The sequence below is a fragment of the Miniopterus natalensis genome (assembly GCF_054644295.1).
Source record: "Miniopterus natalensis isolate mMinNat1 chromosome 5 unlocalized genomic scaffold, mMinNat1.hap1 SUPER_5_unloc_1, whole genome shotgun sequence".
NCBI lineage: Eukaryota > Metazoa > Chordata > Mammalia > Chiroptera > Miniopteridae > Miniopterus > Miniopterus natalensis.
The window spans coordinates 161,903-184,102 of record NW_028269912.1 but is presented as its reverse complement, the minus strand read 5'-3'; positions in this window follow the sequence as shown (position 1 = coordinate 184,102).

Genomic DNA, 22,200 nt, shown 5'->3' with positions numbered 1-22,200 from the left:
AGTTGATGTCAGAAGCTTAGTTATTTTTCCTGCCAACTCTGAGACAAGTTACCATTTGAGTTGAAAAACATTCTCTTTGCCAACAAGAACATTTTTATTACTATGTATATGAAAATGAAAGCTTCAGTCTTCTAAATTCTCTCTAAGAAATGTCATGTTAGAATTTAAAGTGATATTTAAAGACATCTATAAAAAAGCATGCCTTGTTTTCTTCAAAATTATAATTTATTTTATATGGGTTGCTATCTAGCTGTAGCAAATGAACATTTGGTATCATTGGCATAGAAATGTACCACCATTGTTAACTGGAGAAGGTCCTAAAAACAAGGAATGGGCATCTTCTAATTCTATAGTTCTCAGCTCCACCTATACCTTAAAACACCTAGAAAGCTTTTAAATTAATGGATAGTAGGCATTCAGTATATGTTTCTTGTGTTGATTTAGAGTTCTTTTATTAGTTTAAGAGACTAGCAATAAATAATAAGATCTGTACCAACTATGATAATCTGCTAACATCCAGGGAGAAAGACATTAGAAAGGAAATCTATATTAATATTTTCTGAAACCTAAGGTTTTTGTACAAGCACATTCTTTATTGTATATTCTTAACCAGCCCTTTTCAGCAGATGAAAGAGATGCTTAAGGCGCCTCCATGATAACTTTTGAATTTCTGGTTCTTTTAGGGGAAGATATTTGTGATTGTTTCAAGGATTATAAAGAAAATTATTTTGTTCACAAAATACACAATATTTCATTCTTGCCAAATTACATTAATTGTTGGATTAACCTCCAACACTTTCTTTTTCTTTATATTTTTTTGTGCACAAATATCAGCATTTAATATTACAATGAAAAAAACACACACAAAAAAACAAAAAACAACAACAGAGTAGTATCTGAATGAATTTGTTTCTTTGAGAACGGTGAAGTTCATGCCTGCTGCACATTAGTGGCTCTGCCCTGATGTAATATGTGAGCAGATTACTATGTGCTGGATTAATATTCACCCCTAAAGAACAGAGTCTACAGAAGCTTTATGACTGACTGACCTGCATTCTAAAAGCAGTTACAACGTACATTCAATCCACAGGGCTTTACCTTTCTCCAAAATGGTAAGCTGTTTTCCTGCCTCTGACATTCCTTGGGCATATTAATTAGAACATTTAAAAATCACAGTTGTAATGGCAGACATATATTTCCTGGTGTAGAAAGAAAGCATGGAATGCGTCAGGAAGTTTATTTCAATTCTAAATGATAACAAATAGCTATATATTTCTATACACTTCAGCTCTTGATTTCCCTCTTCTGCCTAATAGGAAAAATAGCCTTTACCTTACTTAATTCACATAGTTGCAGTAAGAATAAAGAGCTCTACGTATATACAGTGATCTTAAATAACATGGTACCTTCAGTCCCAATTCATTTGGCATCCACTCATTCAGTAGATATTTTTTGAAGATGTACCACGTGGGTATATTTTAATGTTTAAAATCTTGACTTAGAAGTCAAACCTTGCTACCACTTCCTGGTTATGTGACCTTTTGAAATTAATTACCTCCCTCCAATTCTCAGTTTTCTCATCAGAAAAGTAGAAGGGACTAGTAATATTTACCTCAGTAAGATGCTGGGAGAATTTAATAGAACAACATGCACTAAAGACTGCACCTACTCTCAGCTAGTGGGTGGGGACTGAGTAATGGTAGCATGGGGGGGTATTCAGGAGGAGGTTAGCACAGCAAGCCTGATCTTCACAAGGGCCTGTTTGCAGAGCTGGCCCTTGGCTGGCTTAGGACACTTGACTTTGGAACATTTGTAAACTGATCAGATCACTGCACCACCCTGACTGCACTGTTTGTACAGAAATGTGATTTATGGCAAGCATTTACTTTTCTTCTGGGAATCTCAGATTTGGGTAGCTGTGGCTAGGCAGAGTGCCTGTGTGACCAGCCCCTAATAAAACCTTGGGCTCTGAGTCTCAAACAGGCTCTCCCGCGTGAAGTGGTACATTCACTGGAGGAAGGAGTGTGCTGTGTGTGGTCCTTCAAGGAACACACAGGAAGCTGTGGCAGGATTCCTCCAGACTGCCAGATGTGTCTTTTCTCCTTGCTGATCCTGTACTGGGTCCTTTTTCTGTAATAATTCACAGCCCCTGGGTTCCCTGAGTCCTTCTAGCAAATTGTCAAACATATGAGTGGATTTTTAACCCCCAACCCAGGTAGTAGTAATGATAAAACAATCTCCATTCACAGAAAAATGACTAGAGTGTTGTTTAGGGGGAAAAAGAGGGAGAGGTGGGGATACTGAAGCCCTGATCCTAAATATCTAGGGAATAACCCATATATAAAACTGACGCTGAGCTGTGATTTGTTAAATAGGTAAAAGTTATTAATGAAATTAAAAAATGATAAATCTCATCTCAGGAGAATCGGTTCAACAAATGCCTTGGTTTCTTTTTGTTGTACTAGCTAAGGCGGCAAAAGATAAATCAAGAAAAAGAAAAGAAAAAAAAAAGACTCAAAAAATCCCCAAGATTATGCTTTTTAAGGAGGGAAGGAAACGTACATTTTCTGAATGTCTACGATGCCTTTATATTTAGCAGGATTAAGTGAGTGTAAATCCGATCCGGAATCATGATGAATAAATGCATATAATAATCCCTACAGCAGTCAGTAAAAATAATAACTGAGAAAATGTGGGGAAAATCAACAAAAGAATGAAACTGATATATTAGATATCTGTTTAATGAGTACATATTTATGTATAATGTATATTTAAAATATATATCCTATAGGAGATAGGGTTAAGTATAATCCTTCTTCTAAGGCTTTGAAATGATAAGACATTCATATAAAACTAAACTATACGAATAAAGACAACTTAAAATTCAAGTGAAATAGATATGGACAATATAAAAGCAAATTACTTATTAAGCAGCTTTTCAAAGTTTACCTCACATTCACACAAGATGTAAATTTATATCCATTCATAATATACAAGAATTTAAGATATTAAAATTTCTGTGTAAAATTAAAATAGTAATTTTACAACTGGGAGGGACCTTAGCAACAAGCTCTTCATTTGCAAATAAGGACTGTTAAAGACTATTAGAGCATCCATAACATTCCTAAAATCAATTCATCCCCTCCTACATCTTTTTCCAAAAAAATGTACTTCTTGTTGCACAATAAACAGATCCCTTAAAATATGTGTATATCTAATTTATTTTTAAAATATTTTAATAGTTTTACAAAGTTTCAATTTCAGCATTAAAATTCTCCTTGCCTTAGGCTCTTTGCCAAATGGTTAATCATAGGCAAACACCTTGACCACCAAATTTCTGCTTTCAAATAATGCTGAAAATTTTTTCATATTGAAAATAATAAAGCCTTAATGTACCTGTTTTATAAAATCCATATATTATGGGTTAGACTGAAGTAATCTGTATAGATTTAGAACTAAGCAAATGCTAAATACTCTCTGCAACTCTTTAATAAATAACATTAATGTAGAACTCATCTAATCTTCAACAACGTATAGCATTTCACGCCTTTAAGTCTTTTTGAGAACATGAGTTAAAGTACAAATTGCCCCTTTGAGTTATAGCGACATGAACACCCATGACTTGAACTTAACGGGGAGGGGTAATCTGGGGCTGGTGTGAGGGGGCCGTATGTGCGTAGATCTGCCCTGGCTCAGGCTCCTAATGAAATACCATTCAGAATGTGACAATTTCTTCCTTACAAACTGTAATTTCCGGTGTCATCCTTCAGGTGGATGACACTGTTCAGCTGGATTATCACTCATGCAGCTTTCTGTCAAAAAAGATTGGTTCTTGAGAGTTATAAAGTTTAAGAGACTGAACAAAATACAAAAAGAGGAGAAAGGAAAAGTTTTGGAGTGTCTGTGAAGCCCTCTCTGGGCTGCTTGGACGTAGGCAGAGCGAGAGCCGTGTCTCTCTCTGACTGAAGATGCAAGGGGACCCTGGCGGTCCCGAGGAAGGGTGTGCCTGGCGAGGGCCAAGTGTCTCTCTGCCTGCCTGTGATCACATTAGAGGGAAGGCAAGGATAGTCCAGGGCTTGGTGGAGATTGTAAGCAGCTCAAAGCAGCTTTAATATTATGTTGGCTTTTGTAAACCAGAATGCATTAAATATTGCTTAACTGAATAAAAAAGTAGATGAGGGTATAAAATGAATTAAAGGAATGCCTGCAGTATTATTTTATGAACTACAGAATTCTAGTACCATTACTTCATAGTTACACTTACTTTTGTAATGGTATTACCAAGTTTAATCAGCCACATTGTTATTGGATCATTACTTTTGATGAAAAATCAGACTTCCAACAAGGTGAAGAATTTTTCCATGTTAAGAATATGCCTTAGAAGTTCTTACAGGTTTAAGGCATTTTTATAAGTAGACCAATACCAATACTTCTGTAGTAATATTGTGAATATTCTCCTAATAAACCATCTAAGTGGTTCTCCTGCTACTGCTTTGGGCATTTTTTGCCTAAATGATGGGATAAGGAGCCTACCCACCACCTTTACAAAAAAATATGGGTCTTCACTTCTCTCTCAAAGTCCCTGCCAGAAACTGTGGGAGCCACCTTGCTACCTGACAAGTGTCTGTACTTATCCACCCCTTCCTCACCTGCACTTCCCTTTGCCAGCCTAGGTTCTCCAGGCTCTATCTGCCAATGTAACATGCAGCCCATACTTGATGACATTCGACATTCGTTCCCTCAGACCTTCATGTAAATATGTGCATGCACTAAATTCAAGAGAATGAAGACAATTCTTCTAGCTTTATACACCAAGTATATTTGAATCTTTGATCTAATGCAATTATAAATCTTAAAGTACTCACATGCATTCACATGAAAAACATAAATCTTATCTACAATGACATTGAGAAGTGACTTTAAGGAATTATATTGAGCTCAAATGCCAAAATTATAACAATTTCTATGCCAGTCACTGCCCTAAGTGTTTTATACGTATTACTATAATTAATATTTGGGACAATACTTTATGGAAGGTATCAATATATCCAGATAAGAAAACTAAACAATGAATTTAAGTAACTTTCTCAACTTATAACTAATTAAATGGCAGAGTCAGGATTTAAAACTGAGCATTCCAACTCTATAATATACACTTTTGGTAATTACACTATAATAATTTATAAGTAAAAATTTTTACTACAGCAAAAAATATACTAAACCATATAGTAGCCATTTTGCTGCTTAAAAAGTAATTCCAGCTCTATATCTTCCAGGAAACATTGCCTCCGTGTCCTTTGTATTTGACATTTCCATGTAGTTCTGGCAAATCAGTTCTGTGTATCATTTTTAGGCCTAATATTTAGTTGCCTGTGTGAGACTGTGACACAGAGAGGGAAACGTTCAAGATGATGGATACCACATCAGTCTGAATTCCTGAGTAACTACAATAAGTAGAGATTCCTGTCAATTTGTGAGGAAATATAGTTGAACAAAAATCGAAATTGTATTGCTTTAAGGCACATACATTTGGAATTGCTTATTCACAGTAAAATCTAGATACATTGCATGTTTCTGATATAGGTATATCAAAAACGTATAAACAAAACATGATCATCAATAAATTTTAATCCTCCTAGAACTTTTGTTAGAGTTTACAAATAACAAATAATTGTATCACATATAATTATGTATTTATTTCATCACTTAATGTGTTACATTACCTTGCTAATAAGTGATTTCTTCATTTCATCACCATTACTGAAGCAAAAACTAAAATGTATGATAAAATATTTAAAAACAGAATAGCTAAGTGGTTTATCAGAAGACTAGCTCACTTAAAAAGCACAATAAAATTTTTATAATGTAATGATAGAACTTAACCAATCCACAAGTATGTAATATCCACCTAATATATGTTCATTACTGCTGATTTAGGAATTAGCACAGATTTTTTTTAAAAAGAACTTTTAGAAAAGTAGCCAGATATCCATAATTTTTTTCAAATCATATTTTATAGAAAAATATTACATATGATGAGTCTAAGTTTAGCAAACAGCTTCTGGAGCCAAGAGCTTTATCACTAATATCTCAATAAGTGCATGGAGCTTGCAATATTCTGTTACTACTGGTTTTAAGTAATTTAAAAATGCAATATGTATTTGTTTAATTTTAAAATGTCAGCTTGATATAAATCATTGAACAGATAATTTTTCCATAATGAAGTAAAAAGATGGATCTCCCATCTCAAGAATTGTAATTTACAAATGTCTATATTTTATCTCTAAAGATGAATAATTAAAAATACGTCAACATTTCTTTGGCTATTTAAACACTTACTCATGGGTGAGTATGTTAAAAAATATTGTTGAAAACAATTCCCTCATAGCACAGTTTATGGAAAGTCGTATTTCTAATCTTCTGAGGGTATCTGTCAGAAAATAGTTTTTATGTCCAGAGATAATTCAAGGCATGTCACTGATAAAATTCTGGACCACATAATCATCCAAATAAGACAATAAGTTTAGTTTTCCAAGGGAAAAGTGTTAGCAACTAAACATTATAGTAATACGCTTTCCAGTCCCACAAGGAAAACAATTACTGTTTTTGCTGTGTAAATAAGAAGAGCTTTCCAACTTTCCAACAGCTCTGTTGTCATTTAGAAACAAGAGCTTTATGTCACTAGCAAAGCCATTTCCTTAAATTTTTAAATAACATTTATTTTACAGACAGTGGAATATATTCTACTTTTTACTTTCTTAGAGAGAAATGTATGGTAACAAGAGTAAAGTTGGTGAAGCTGGAATTGATATAATTAAAGACTTGAACTAAGTTATAGAAATATGAATATTGAGCATATCTTTTTAGTGAAAGTTAGGATGACATAGGCATTTTATTATTAGATAGTAATCCAATGGAAAGGGAATTAGTTATGAATATTTTATTTTTATTTATTTATTTATTTATTTATTTATTTATTTATTTATTTATTTATATTTATTTTAATATGTCTTTATTGATTTCAGAGAGAGGAAGGGAGAGGGAGGGAGAGAGAAACATCAATGATGAGAGAGTCACTGATCGGCTGCCTCCTGCACGCCCCCCACTAGGGATCCAGCCCACAACCCGGGCGTGTGTCCTGACCAGGAGTTGAACCCCGATCTCCTGGATTATAGGTCAATGCTCAATCGCTGAGCCATGCTGGCTGGGCTTTATGAAATATTTTAAAATGAAGTTTGAGAGAGATGAAATATGTTCCCAAACTCTCTTTTTTAGAAAACTTTCATTTTATTCTCTTTTAATAGTAAATAGAAAACGTCATTTTCCTTATTGTCCCTTATCTTCTGATCTAATTTTTTTGTACATAAGCATTGTAGGGAAGAAAGGGCAGAAAACTGTGTTAAAAGGTAAACTGAGGCACATTAAAGTTTTTTTCCCCAGAGTTTATTTGAACATACATCGATTCAAACCTGGTACCTTTGAGCCAGAGGTAGCGAGGAGTGTGCCACTGACAGGAGTTGGGGCAAAGCTTTTATAGAGAAGATACGGAAGCAAAGAAAAGCAATCCTATGACTGGTTAGAGCTTAAGCAGTTGCCTTGCTTGGGAAGGTCTTGGGGCTCTTCCCAATTGTCTGTTTTAAGTTTCACTTTTGACATTCGAGGGCGCTGGGTCAGGTTTAGGTTCTGGTTCGCTCAGGTAGGCCCTCCTGTTTAACCACTGTCACCACTGATATTGGAACTGTAAACAGAGGCTGTTTAGGGACAAATGCAGGAGAAAGAAAGTCATTCCAAGACCCAGCCTCTTCCTCAGCCCTGAGTAAATGTTATTCTGAAAATGGTTACTTATACAATCAATGTGTTTGTCCTCTTCATTTGGATTTTCACATAGCTAGATTAAAAATATATACGTTGTGGGAGTACTTACATATCAAATATTAATAAATCAGATTTTTGTCAGTGGAACAGCCAGTTTGTCGCCTCTTGACTGTGCCAGCTCTTTGGCAGATAAAGGGAAGGACTTACACTTTCTGCTCTAGAGGACCTTCAAAAGTTTGGAAAGATAAAACACCCTAGTTATTACCCAACCAAGGACATCCTGTGACCCCACAAAGCTTGTTCTCTTGAGTCATTCTGACACTGTTTCCATCTAATATTCAAACAATATAGTATACTGATTAAAATAATTGGCTTTTGACTCCCCCAAACCTGGGAAGTGGCATTAGAAATGAGCTTGCAATGGACATAAATGGACAAGAATGTAGCCAATCCAGGGTTTGTGGGTTAATTCAATATTCACTTATTTGCAAAATATTGGCAGTATTTTCTTTCAATTCAAAAATACATATATCTTTTATATATTAACAGATTCTTTCAAATTCACAATATTTAAGAGCTGGACTTGAGTGGCAATCTAATTTAATTCACTGATTTTGCAATAAAATAGGCAAGCTCAAGAGATTTATGAGAGATGTCCAAGGTCACACAACTAGTTTGAGTCAAAGCCTGAACTATAATCTCTATCACCTGGTTCCCAATTTTATGCTTTTCCCATTATGCAATATTCAAAATGAGAGGACAGAGATGGATGCTCTGGATGCTTCAGAAAGGACATGATTCCATGAGTTCTGTGTCATCAATCTCACTTATTGCCAAACTTTTCAGGGGAGCTGATAGTAAAGGAGCAGCATTGACACTAAAAAAATGTCAACTGTCACCACAATTGCTTTTCAGAAGGAATAGAAATAGAGAGCAGTCCCTCTATTATGCAGCCATTATCTAAAATTACTTAATATAATTGCAATGTAACCAGAACATTTCATGGGTTACCAGAAATGCCTGAGATCTAAGTAAATTAAATTTTCTGTTAATCATGTTATTCATCATCCTTTCTTCTTGAGATATTTACCTGAAGGAGTCACAGCTGTCAATATAAGAGAGGCATTATCTAATTAGCATGTGGTCACTCAGACAAGGAGATACTATCATAGTTTTCTCTGTGTCCACAGGTTGTGAGCTGAAAATGGTCCACTTTTTATATCCATTATCTTAGAAAGTAAAAATTCAAGTATTTGGGGTGGGGGGTTTGATGCAAAACATTATCTTATTTTTTCTAAAGAGCTATTTTGGGTTTAGATGTGGCTTTATAAAGAGTACATATTGGAAAACTTCATGTTTAATTAATTTTATAGGTAAAATATAATTTTTCATCAGCCAAGTACTCTGTTTCTAATCTTCATTGTACAACACAATGCTCCATTTAAATATATTATATTTATCAAAGTACATTAATTTAAAAATAAGCTTTTTCCTGTTCAGTAGTGTTTGTGGAGGAAGAGTCTAATACCTACTCATCATATCAGCCTGCCCTTCTAGGTAGCCTATACATGTAGACAGATACATGGATGCATATATACATACTTACATACATACATACATACATAGGTTTGCTTTTTTCTATAATTTTTTGTCTACTTACTACTTCTTTCAAATTATCTTTAAGAAATATTCCCTGATATCAAGGCAGCAAAGAGAACAGCAGGACTAAATGAAAACTAATTTAACAGTGGAGTGGTCAAAGTCAATATAAAATAGTAATTAGGAAATGAGAAATGGCTTTAGTTGAATAAAATGAACAAAACAGAGGGAGATCACAGGTCCAAAATAAATCAAAGATCATTTGTAGCTTAAAAAAGCCCACCCAGGATCTCAACTCATTCCACTTGCACAACTCAGGAGAGATGGTTTTCAGTTCTCTTCCATGTTTTTATTGATAGGAGACCTTGTTTAAAATTTTTACTTCAGTGTTTATCAATCTTTATTATAAGAAAATAGGTTATTATGAACCTAATGCATGGATTTATAATTTTTCTTCTTTTTCATGGCTTTCAATGAAAACCTAATCACATTATTCATATAGTAACAGATAATTTAAGTCTTTCCTCTAATTTGCCTAGGCTAAAGAAAACTCTATTAGTCCTTATTTATCTCAAACCCATTAAAAGCCAGAATTTTTGTGGAAGGTGCTTCTCATTTGTTATAACTAAGCAAATTTTACTACAACTCATGAGATCCAACTGTGTTTTTATACCAAAGTATTAAAATGTTAAGCCTTCCAATAAAACAAATATTTAAATAAGAGCCTATTTGATGGCTGGAAATAATTGGAGAACTTTATCTGGGTTCATTCATTCACTGCTTTATTTTTAAATGTTTGCTGGGGGGTGTATTATACACAGAACACTGTGGAAAAGTATGGAGGTTGAAAATATAAGTAAGACTTGTTTCTTTGTATAACAAGCTAACAAATTAAGAAAATAACTACAATATATACTCAGAGAGGAAGCTAGAGGTGATTGATTATAGCAGGAAAAGCAAACCCTCTTGAGCTGACTGGGGAGCATTTTAAATACAGTGGAAGGTTAGAATTTCAAAAAATGAAAGTAAAGGTCCCAGGTACATTAGGAAAAAATGTGTAAGGCTAAACATATAGACTGGGGAGATTAAAGTTTATATAAAAAATGACAGGGGACATAGGTTATAGGGAGAAGAAACTAGTTTGCTTGAGCTTTACAAAACATCAAAGGGGCTCCATTTATGATGAATTTTCTGAATGTAAGTATTTTGTTTAAAATAAAGTTCAGTGGATAATTTTTTAACATAAAAAAATGAGAATTTTCTTCAGTTCCTGGTAAATTTCAAGCATTTTCACTGACTATTTTCTTTCCCCAGTTTTGAATAGTTGTTCCTCCTGAGAATCCTCCTAAATACAATTGAAGCTTCTCAATCTACTCTTCATATCTCTCGACTTTCAATACTTGTCATCTCTTCATTTCTCTATGATATCTTTTGTGGTACATCTTTACTTATAAATTCTAGCAATTAGTTTTCTCTTCAAGATTGTCTACTAGTCTACAATTTATTTCATATATTGATTTTTTCAGACATTTTGTTTTCCAAGATTGCCAAGAAAAAGAGATTGTGTGTGCTTCGTCTCTACTGCCTTGACGAGAATCCCTCATTGACATTTACAGTAAATTGTAACTTTCTTCTCGGGTCCTACTATTCCCAGGTAGTTCAAATGCTATAAAAGGCACCTGGTTTGCCAATCACTATGGATTAGTGCCTTGTCTTCTGATTTGCCACCAAGTATCTTTCACATCAGTTTCCTTCATACATTCATGAACTATGTTCTTTGTTTAATTTATGGAAAAAATAACATGTAATAACATATAATAAATTGATTATATTGTTATTCAATTGTTATATTGATATTGAATATTCCTATCATGTGGCTATTTTAATAGATGTTAAACTTTATTAAGCTTATGTAGAAAATTATATTAAAAAGAAAAAACACGCATATACTAACAGAGATTTCTTGTTCTCCAAAAATATTAAATAATTATACGATAGCCACTGAATTACAAGCAGAGTTTAAAGAAAATGACATGCTATAAAACTTGCTTTAGTACAGTCACATTTAGTGACTCATGCTGTTGTGCCTTTTAACCTATGCTCTTAAAAACAAGCCCTTAGAAGTTCATTGCAACCTTAAATGATGTTGATTTTCTTCGGATTATGCTGTAACTTGACAGGAGCCATAAGAAGGCCACATTGTAAATGATACATCTTGGTTAGTAATGTCCGTTTCTGCCGGCACTCAGACAGCTCTTGTCAAAGCTCTTCAACCAGATGCTGCTTTCTTTCTCACTCCCTAAGGGCTAATCTGAAAATGTTACCCCGAGTGCTATCAAAGTCCTAGAATTCTTTTTCTGTAGATAGGTCATGTCTTGAAAAAAACCCCCACAAAAAACTGTAGAAAGCTTTCTTTCTTACTGGCTTGAATATGTATACACACACACACATACACACTTGTATACATGCACACACATATAAAAGTTAAGAACTAATCTCATAACATTTTTGGGGTGGGTTGAGGGATTTTTCTTTGCTTGCTTGTTTTCATTTATGAAATTTAAACTAATGTAAATACACCACAACATGTGGTCCTATTTTTGTCCCTGAAAATTAAGATATAAACCTAAAAGGTAGAGGGAGGGGAGGTTAAGATTCCTCTCTGGTCCACGGAGAGCATTTAAAAATGCTGACGGCCCTGGCCAGTTAGCTCCGTTGGTTGGAGCATCATCCTCTACACCGAAAAGGTTGTGGGTTTGATTCCCTATGAGAGCATATGCGTAGGTTGTGGGTTCAATCCCCGAATGGGAGGCAACCAAATGATGTTTCTCTCTCACATCGATGTTGCTCTGTCTCTCTCCCTTTCTCTCTCTCTCAAATCAATAAAAACATATCCTCAGGTGAGGATTAAAAAATTTTTTTTCACTAAAAAAGATGCTGATGTATATTTTAATATGTTAGGTTAATCATCTGTCCTTATTCTTTGTGTATATCAAACTAGTTATTCATAAATTTTAACATTTATATCCACAAACTTTAACCAGCAAATTTGTGAGAAAGAGCAATAAGTAATTTTTAAATAAGTGATTATTTTTAAATTCCCTACTACAAAAAGTCCTTACTTTCTAAGATCACAGGACACATCTTTGAGAATTTTTTTCATAATATCAAAGGTGAGAATTTATGTTTGTCAACACTGCAAGCTTTCATGTCTCAGCCCTAAGAATGTAAAATCTCTGGTGGCAGGAACACATTCATTTTGTGTACCCAGAGGGAGGTTAGGTAGAGTTAGTGCAAAATAAATGCTACCTGGTGAATTGAACTAAAGAAATTATCCTCTAGTTTACCCCATTATTCAAACATAATTAAAGGTGTTTCTCGCTAATGTGATATTTTACAAAAAAGGTAAAAGAGCATGTGTCTGTGTCATTCTAAGAAGGAATTAAGAGAATATAATATGATTAACTGCTACTGAACAGGTACAAGCTGAGCTTTTCAGGATGAACAATAAATTCATAGAAAACTTACAGATATTTAAGAATATGCCACAATGCTGCATGTCATAGGATTATAAAAAGGCAATAACAACCTTTATAGGCAAATGAGCCTATAAAGAACTTTAGATATTTTCTAGTCCTGTTTCAAGCTCCTGGAAGACCTGTGTGTAATCTGAACTGGCGCATAAATTGAGCATTGCTGTGAGGTGAAATCACACGTTGGTGAAGTCAGAAGGTGTGATGAATAATAATAATGGTTGCACTTTACATTTATACAGCAGTGTGTGCCATTTACTCTCCTTTTATATCCATAGCTCTAGTGCAGATTGCAAAGATTTCAATGATATCAGAATTATGATCCATCCTTCGCTTCCATCTAGCTACACTATGCAGCTTACATGCTGTCCATATAGAGTGTCTCCTTTTCCTGGAAATGCCAGGAATTCTCAATGCTCAAATTAGTGCAAGACTCAAACATCAAATATATGGTTGTAGATATTTAGTATCTACATCTCTGAAACTAAGCATCATTTCTCAATATAAACAGTGATCTTCAGACTGAATAGATATATTTGTGTTGATTTTTATGATAGAGAGTCAAAGCAAGGGCCATTTAACATTTCACGTCACATATGCTCCCTAATGTAGCCCAGAAGTATACATGAAAGTACAAAGACAATATTTTGAGATCTTTTTCTGAAACTAGAAATATAACAGCTCTCCTGAGCTCTCCCTGGGAAATCTTATCACAATCTGCAAAACTGGATCTTTCTAAAATCACCTAAACAATAAAAGCAAATTCCTGGTCAAATGGAAAGGAGTTTGAATCTCTACTAAGCAAAGTACTAGGATTGTGTTGACATTCCTCATATCTGCAATATATCTCTTTTTAACATTTCTACAAAACAAAAAATATATAAAACCTCCACCCCCGAAAGGCTTGAGGTAAAGTAATTAGTTGCTTAAAGTGAGTCACACTTTGGCTTATGAATCTGAAATGATACGCTTTTTAAATTACCCCTCACTTTGTACAAAGTAGGTGCATTTAATGAGTTCATTAATATGAAGTTCACTTAACAAGTTCGGTGGTATTAAAACAACTAAGTAATAGCTTCTAAGATTAAGTTAATAGAGCATCAATGTGTGCTGGTAAAATGGGAATCTATTCACTTATGCCAGGAACACTTATGAAACTGTGTTTGGAAGATTTTTCAGAGTTTGGATGAAGTTAATTAGCATCTGAGCACCACTTAAGGAAATACTTCCTTGCAAGAGGCTACTTCTGTATGACAGTTTTAAGAAATTTATAACACAGAAAGATTCAGATGGTGCCCATCTTTTAGCTCATCAAAACAAAAAAACACCAAAAAAGGCCTTCACTCCCTTTCCAAAAATGATGGGTTGCCACTTAGAAAACATTTTCATTTTTAAGCTTCTCTGATAAAGACTATTTTGTCTCTTGGGTATTTTTTAAATAGAGCAAGCAAATATTAATAATTTATCTTGCAAAAGATAAACTGTGTACTCTAACAAAAATATGGTGGGGGGAGGGAGGATTTTTTTCTTGTTTGTCATGTACTTATGCCTTTATGTGTTTATTGTACAGTCCTTCTGTGCCGTGTGTGTGTGTGTCTGTGTGTGTCTTTGTGTGTGTGTATGTGTGTGTAAAGCCTTCATGAATAAAAGAAATGTGAGTCTTGAGATGAAGAATTTTGTATTCCATAGTACCTAGCATGCTGGGTACATAAAGGACCTTTAATAAGACTTAAGGAAAACTTTCATTTTCTAAATGAAGCTGATTGAAAATAATACTTTACATGTGCCTGGGGGTGGGCATAGAAATTTTTTTCCATACACATTAGCTCAAAGGACATCATAATCCTGATGAGTGAATGTCTTATCATGCTTTGGAGCCAAGGAGACGTGTCTTCCAATCTCTTCCTCTATTCTGCCAACCTTTGGGTTTTAAACGACTCAGGGACTTATGTGGTTTTTTTTTGTGTTTTTTTTTTATCACCTGTAACTTAAGACAATGAAACTTGCAAGATGACTATAATAATTAAAGACAATGTTTCTGAGTTTCTTGTATGATGTTTAGAGTAGTGCCTAGCATATACTAGTAATTAATTATAAACAACTCATTGATATATAGTTTACATAAATAAAGTCTACTCTTTTAAAGTTTATGATCAATTTTTTTAGTATGTAAACAGAGTTGTGCATTCATCACCATACTCTAATTTTAGAATGATTCCCATCACCCCAAAAAGAAACCTTATACCCATTAACAGTAACTTTCCATTGCCCCACCCAGGTAACCATTAACCTATTTTCTAACTATATAGATCCACCTGTTCGGATATTTTATATCAATAGAATCATTTTAAATATGTGGGTTTTGTGACTGGCTTCTTTAACTTAGCATGTTTTTGAGGTTCACTCACCTGCCATATGTATAGTCAGCAGATGGAAATGAGGCAGGTGATACAAAGGAAAATAAGAAAATGTATCCAATGAAACATAATTAATGGAAAAAAAGAAAATAGTAATAAAACATCTTCTGAAGTTACTGCATAAATCAGGGTTGGTCTCTCTTCCTCTTGGAAATGATTCAATAGCGTTAAGGAGATTAATGGAAAAAATGTCACACGCTCATATTTCAGCAAAAAATGGAGGACAAGTGTAAAACCAAGGCTCCAAAATATAGGTAAGTGCTTAAAAGAAGCTTGGGGTCAGTACAGAAAAACAGAGAGAAAAATCTCAACAGTGAGAGAACCCGAAGGCGGTAGGGCTCAGAATGCACCAGCCAAGCAAGTGTGTCGCTTAAAGTCATTTTTAGGGGCCCGATTCGAAATGCAGAGTCCACACCCCATGCTTGCAACCATTGAAATAAACCTGTTTTGTTCACTGAAGTAAAGGCCGCCTGACTACACAAAGAATCACACTAACAAAACTACTTGAAATAAAAGGATCGTAGCCATAGAGAGCAGAGCCTCTGAGTTTTGCAAACACCCGGCTGGTAACAGTGGCCTGCAGCCCCCCGACCTGCCCTCACCTCCCTCCAACCCTGCAGATAGTTGGGCCAGGAAAACGCGCTCATTCAGAGAGAAATAAAAGTGAGCACAGCAATTACACAAAGCTACTTAGAGTTACATAAGAAATTTTAGTCATTCTCTTTATTAACATTTCTCAGGAGAACACTGTAGTTATGTGCACATAATAATTTTGCCAAAGAGGAATAGCTGAAGCTAGACATTCCCGTACCTTATAAATGAGAATTTTCACTTGTAAAACTATACGCTCAACAGAAATTTGAACATATGTTTACCAAATTGCACCTGTAAAAGATTGTTTTCACTATTCTTCCTCCAGGTTCATATTATAGGTTGTTTTCTTGGTAATTAAAGAATAACCTCTTAAAAGAAAAAGGGCCAAGTAATTTCTATTATCTATAGAAATAGATTAGGAATTATTTTGGCAAACTCCAAAGACATAGAGTTTTAAGATTTATGGTTAGCCTTCCATTTACTAAAGCTGATATTTCTTAAGAAAGCACTCAGTATCTATTTGTTGTTATTTGTTCCCATTAATTACAGCTGCTATTCTAATTTGTACTAAATAACTATTGGTTAAATTAAACTTAATTGAACTATAATTTTAAAACATAAGGCAATTTTTTTCTTTTTTCTTTTATTTCACTCCTTTTTTACGGTTATATTTTTCAGAAAACTTTTATAATTGACCTACTAGTTAGGTTTTTAAAATTCTGTATAGGAGTTGAATAAAAAAATATGCTTTAAGTCATTTTATATGAAAGCAATTATATATTATGGTTGCTTTTTTCTATTAGGTATCCTGGGAATATAGTTTAATAGAGTTTTGAAAAATTCTCATTACTCTTCCTGGCAACCATTCTGGTGATTTTTTTTTTCTTCTGCTGACTTTATATTTCCTCAGTCTTTTCATTGAGTTTATGGCTTTGGCTGCTGTGATGAGATGAGAAAGGAATAGGCAAGGATTCAGCAACAGATTTTATAAAGGTTAAAAAAGTCCAGCATTCATTTCAACTTCCAGTAATGCACTGTACTCTATCAGGCATGCTAATTCTGAAAACCTTACCCTGGTGCCAGACAGTTAAAATGAATATATTATCATGAATATTTATGATTGTATTATGAATGAAAAATTCTGTGATGTTCAACTTTTAATAGTTGCTTTCCAAAAATTGTACTTGGATGGCCCTCCTTTCTTAGGTTTTATTATATGAAAGGCCAAATTGGAATGGCCCATTCTCAGTTTTTAAAGGTTTGTACAATGTTTAGTAGACTATAGGTGATTAGATGTTTCCATTGGTTCTGTGACTTACAAAAGGTAGTTTCCTCTCATTTTAACCTTTTGGGATATAGTGAAAACATATTTTTATATAGAGAAACCATAGGTGACTGACAGCTTTGTAAGTGTAATGAATTAGCCCCTTGTGCTTTATTTTCAGTATTTGCTTTAGGACAGAGCATGTAAGAAAAACTCTTGTAGTAAAGTAAGAATAAATCACTGCTCTTTGGCAGCTTGGAGGAGGAAGGAGAGATCTCACTTTCTTTTTCATCCAGGTTAAATACCTTTTTAGGCCAATGGTTGTCAATTATGTAGACTCAAAGTAACATCTTTGAGTAATGAGAAGGCCAACATGAAGGGATTTTTAATAATTACACCATTTAGCTGCTTCCATTTGACTCATTTCTCTTGTTTGAAGATAATTGTGTATTCACTTTTTATGTGACATGGAATCCATATGCCTCAGATGGCAACAGATAAACAAAAAAGGGGGTCTTATGTCACATAGCCCTCTTAATGAATGTCATTTAACTTAAGAACAAACGTTATGTGTTAATGTATGTGCAGTTAGCATCTCAAATAAATCTATAAAAAAGAACATAGATGATTCATCCATCATGTTCCCCTGTCAAGTAGGCATTAGGTGGTGATCAGACAGCTTTTGAAGGGGCATGACCAAGGCTGCTTATGACATATTTCAAATGTTTTCAATAATGAAAGATAGAAAAAAATTACCTCTTATTGTTTCATCTATTAGGTCAAAGCACTATATTTGTGAGGTAAATTATTAGTAGAATGGACAAACTGATGTATAGACTTATTGACTAATTTTTTTTAAATGTTTTTATTGGTTTCAGAGAGGAAGGGAGGGGGAGAGAGAGAAACATCAATGATGAGAGTCATTGATCGGCTGCCTCCTGCACGCCCCCAACTGGGGATCGAGCCCATAACCCGGGCATGTGCCCTGACAGGGAATCCAACCTCTATCTGGATCATAGGTTGATGCTCAACCACTGAGCTATGCTGATCAGGGCAGAATAACATTTTAAAAAGTAAATTTAAGATATTTAGAACTATAATAACAGAGAAAATCATAGTAGATTAAGTGAATACATTTTAAATAAATTACAGTAGCAGTTGATAATATATTCTGCACTTGGTTTAGCAATTTGGAATTATTGGTTTAGCAATTTGGAATTTTCAAAATGAATATTAAAAGGGTATAATTACATTCAGATAATAAATGTGGGTTTCTGCCTTGTAAAACTTAACAAGCCTCTTATCTTGGAACTATATTTGACTATTCAATTTTTTTATATTTTAAAAACTGGATTTCTAAATATTGAGCACATCATTTTCTTTTAGCTCTTTCCTAATCCTTTCTTCCCAATTCAAAATAAACTGCTCTGTTTAAATTGGTTTAAGTCCAGTTCCAAGATCATTAATTAACTAAATACAAAGCCTTTAAAGTAGGAGTCAGAGCAATTCTCATTTTACTATCTGTTTAGGAAAAAGGCTTAGTATCTTTTGTTTTGAGATTGATTGGATGATTAGATGGCATTTGGAAGTTAACAAGAATCTATTACTTAACAGCAGCTACTTTTTGACACTAAGTACCACAAATTATTACATTAAAACTTGTGGGACTAGCAAAATAACCGTTGCTTATTTATGAGAAGACACTTTAGGTAACACCTAAAACTCTAAATCTGATTTACACAAGCACCTTGTTTTTCTACCGGTTGGGCACCAGCACATTTCCTGAAGGTGTCTGGATCTGTTCACATAGAATTGGGAATCAGGTTGCTCTTCCAGTAGTTTGTTTTAGTTTTGTAAAGAACCTAAGAAGATGGTCAGCTTCTTATTTCTGGATTCCTTAAACTCAAACATTTCATTGTCTTTAGCAAGGAGAGCTCCGAACCTTATATAAAGTTTGGAGATTTAAACTATACTATTTTCTTATGTAAATGTTCCCATTCCAGCTTTTCCTGTGCTAAGCTCTATATTTGGTAAATATTAAATAGTAGAAAATTAGAATAATGACCTAATATAATAGAAAAATCTTGTTGACATTGGGTCATCTCTAATTATGTAGGTTGAATGTGATACTAATTTTTGTTCTGGCAGCAGCAACTGCAAGAAATAAAGCAATATTAATCACACAAAGGAAAGAAAAGCATGGATATAGTGCTTTTCTGTATGCCATTTCCTAAAATAGGTTTCTGACGTACATTTATTTCGTCTAGATTTTCTGCTTTTATTCTCACTGCCACTCTCCTTTGCATCCACACCTGCTATAGGTTTATTTTTCTGTTTCTTACAGATACCTATCATTTCCTTTCCACAAGTATGTCTTTATTCATGTGCTTTCAACTATTTTAGCTTCCCTTGGGGATTCAACTGTTGATTAAATATCCACAGAAAACAATTATAGTCATTAAGTCACTATTAATGAGAATAATGTGATTTTGATTATCTATTTGTTTTGATCACTAATTTAAAAAAATTCTCATCTACTCTCAAGTGCCCAATTACAAACCAATGACTCAGTGTCAAAAGAGGTTTTTCATGAATATTGGGCCTTGGTTTCTCATTGATTTAGAGATTTTTCTATTAGCTTCTCTGATATCTTTGTGCCAGGCTGCTGCAGCAGGCTCATGAAGAGTAAGTTTCTCGGGGGCCTGTAGAGACCCTCAGACCAGCTCTCACCAAGAGGGAGCGCCTTGCCAAGAGTAGCATATCTATTGTTTTCCTCAGAGTTCTGCGGCCATTCCTAGTGTAGGGGTGTGCTGAGCAGAAGGGAGGCGCAGGGCTAGGCGGGAAGATGAGTGGTGGAGAAGCACAGGGTAGCAATCACTAAAGCATGGAATACAAACAGGATTTATATTCTCCTCCTGGTAACCAGGATTTCTTGAGCAATGAAGAATGCCAACTAAATGTTAAGTAAATATGGCAATTTTTTCCTTAGATTAATTTCCTTCTCATTTGTCGACACATTGGCTGTAAAATATCACTGATATATCTACCACAGATATATGATTGCTTGCTATCTTCTAAGTTCATGTATATGTTGTTCGCAATGAACACTTTCTGTATGTATTGCATATGTCTACAGTGCAGTCGGGCTGTCCATGAGATGCTTTGTGATGCTTCTTTATACACTGGGGCTCTCCCTATCACCAGAACTCAACTCAGCACCAGGTAACAAAGATGAAAAACATCATGTCTGATGAATGAGTGAATTTATCTTGATATTTAAATGAAATATAAACACAACTTATGTTTTTCTTCTGTTTTGTTTTGCTTATTTTGTATTGTATAGTTTCAACTTAAGCCTACTTAATACCAGATTTTTAAAATACTAATTTGAAAAGATATATGCACTCCTATGTTTACTGCAGCATTATTTACAATAGTCAAGATATGGAAGCAATATAAGTGCTCATCGAAAGATAAATAAAGAAGTGGTATATATACACAATAGAATATTACTCAACCATTAAAAAAGAATTAAAACTTACTATTTGCCACTGTATATTGTTTCCTAACTTGGATGGACTTAGAGGGTATCATGCTAAGTGAAATAAGTCAAACAGAGAAAGACAAATACTATATGATTTTATTTGTGTGGAATCTAAAAAACAGAACAGAACTAAACTCATAGATTCAGAGAACAAATGGGCGACTGCCAGATGGGAGGGAGGTTGGAGGAATGGGTGAAAGAGGAAAAGGGATTAAGATGTGCAAATTACCAGTTATAGAAACAGTCACAGAAGATAAAGCACAGCATAATGAATAGAGTCAGTAATGTTGTAATAACTATGTATGGTGTCAGATGGGTACTAGACTTACCAAGGTGATCACTTCCTAAATTATGTAAATGTCTAATCACTATGTTGTACACTTGAAACTAATATAATATTGTATGCCAAGTGTATTTAATTTAAAAAATTTTTTTTAAAAACTTACTAATTGCTTGATACTATTGAAAAATGGGTTTTTCTCTTAACTTTATCTTAAAATTAGGCTGCTAGGATGTTGAACTCTGACAATTTTGACACACAAAGTACACTTCTACTAATGTTCAAAATAGGTAACAAAAATGTAATAATTTAGTAAATTTAGCCTTAAAGGCAATATACTCACAATAAGTAAAAAAAATATAAAGTTGTTAAAACTTTAGTCTCTTAATTGCTGTCAAATGGTCCAATATTATCAGTGAAAAGCACTCTCCATTTAAGCAACACTTGACAACAAGAATGCTTTAACATATGAGAGATTTGAGCTTATTGATATCACTGGCATCAAAAAGAATTTGATGTGATTTTTAAACTTCTAAATATGCCGTTTTAAGCATGTGCATTCTAGTAGAAAAACAAGTGAAAAATCTTCCTAAGTATTATAATATCTCCTGAAATTTACTTAAACAAAATAAAACAAAGAACTGAGTTATCTGTTTATTCAAATTACATACTAAGCTTTGAGTAAAAAAGACTAGTGCAAAATTAAACAACCAGGTTTTTGGTTCAATATAAATCATCTACAAACTGGGAATAAATTTCATTTATTTTTTTCTTATAAAATCAGTCTTTTTATTATTAAAAGAAGATGTTTCTATATTGAAAGCCTTAAAAAAAGTCACATAGGCTATATAGTGTTATAGAACTTATTTATTTTAAAAACGTTAAAATTACAACCGTGTCCTACAAATTTTAAATCTACTAGTATCTCTATGTAAGAATTGTATTCCATTTCCAAGGTAATTTTATAGTTCTTAACTGTAGAGGCCATTGCAAGTTGAAGTTAGCACTAACAACATCCATAGTCACAGAATAAGGGTTTATCCATATGCCTGTGTATAAAAATCACTGACATAGTTTAAGAGGTCTCTAGCTGACCTTCCTAAGAATTCATTTCACTTATGATTTCATTTAAAATTGCATCACAATGATTTCAC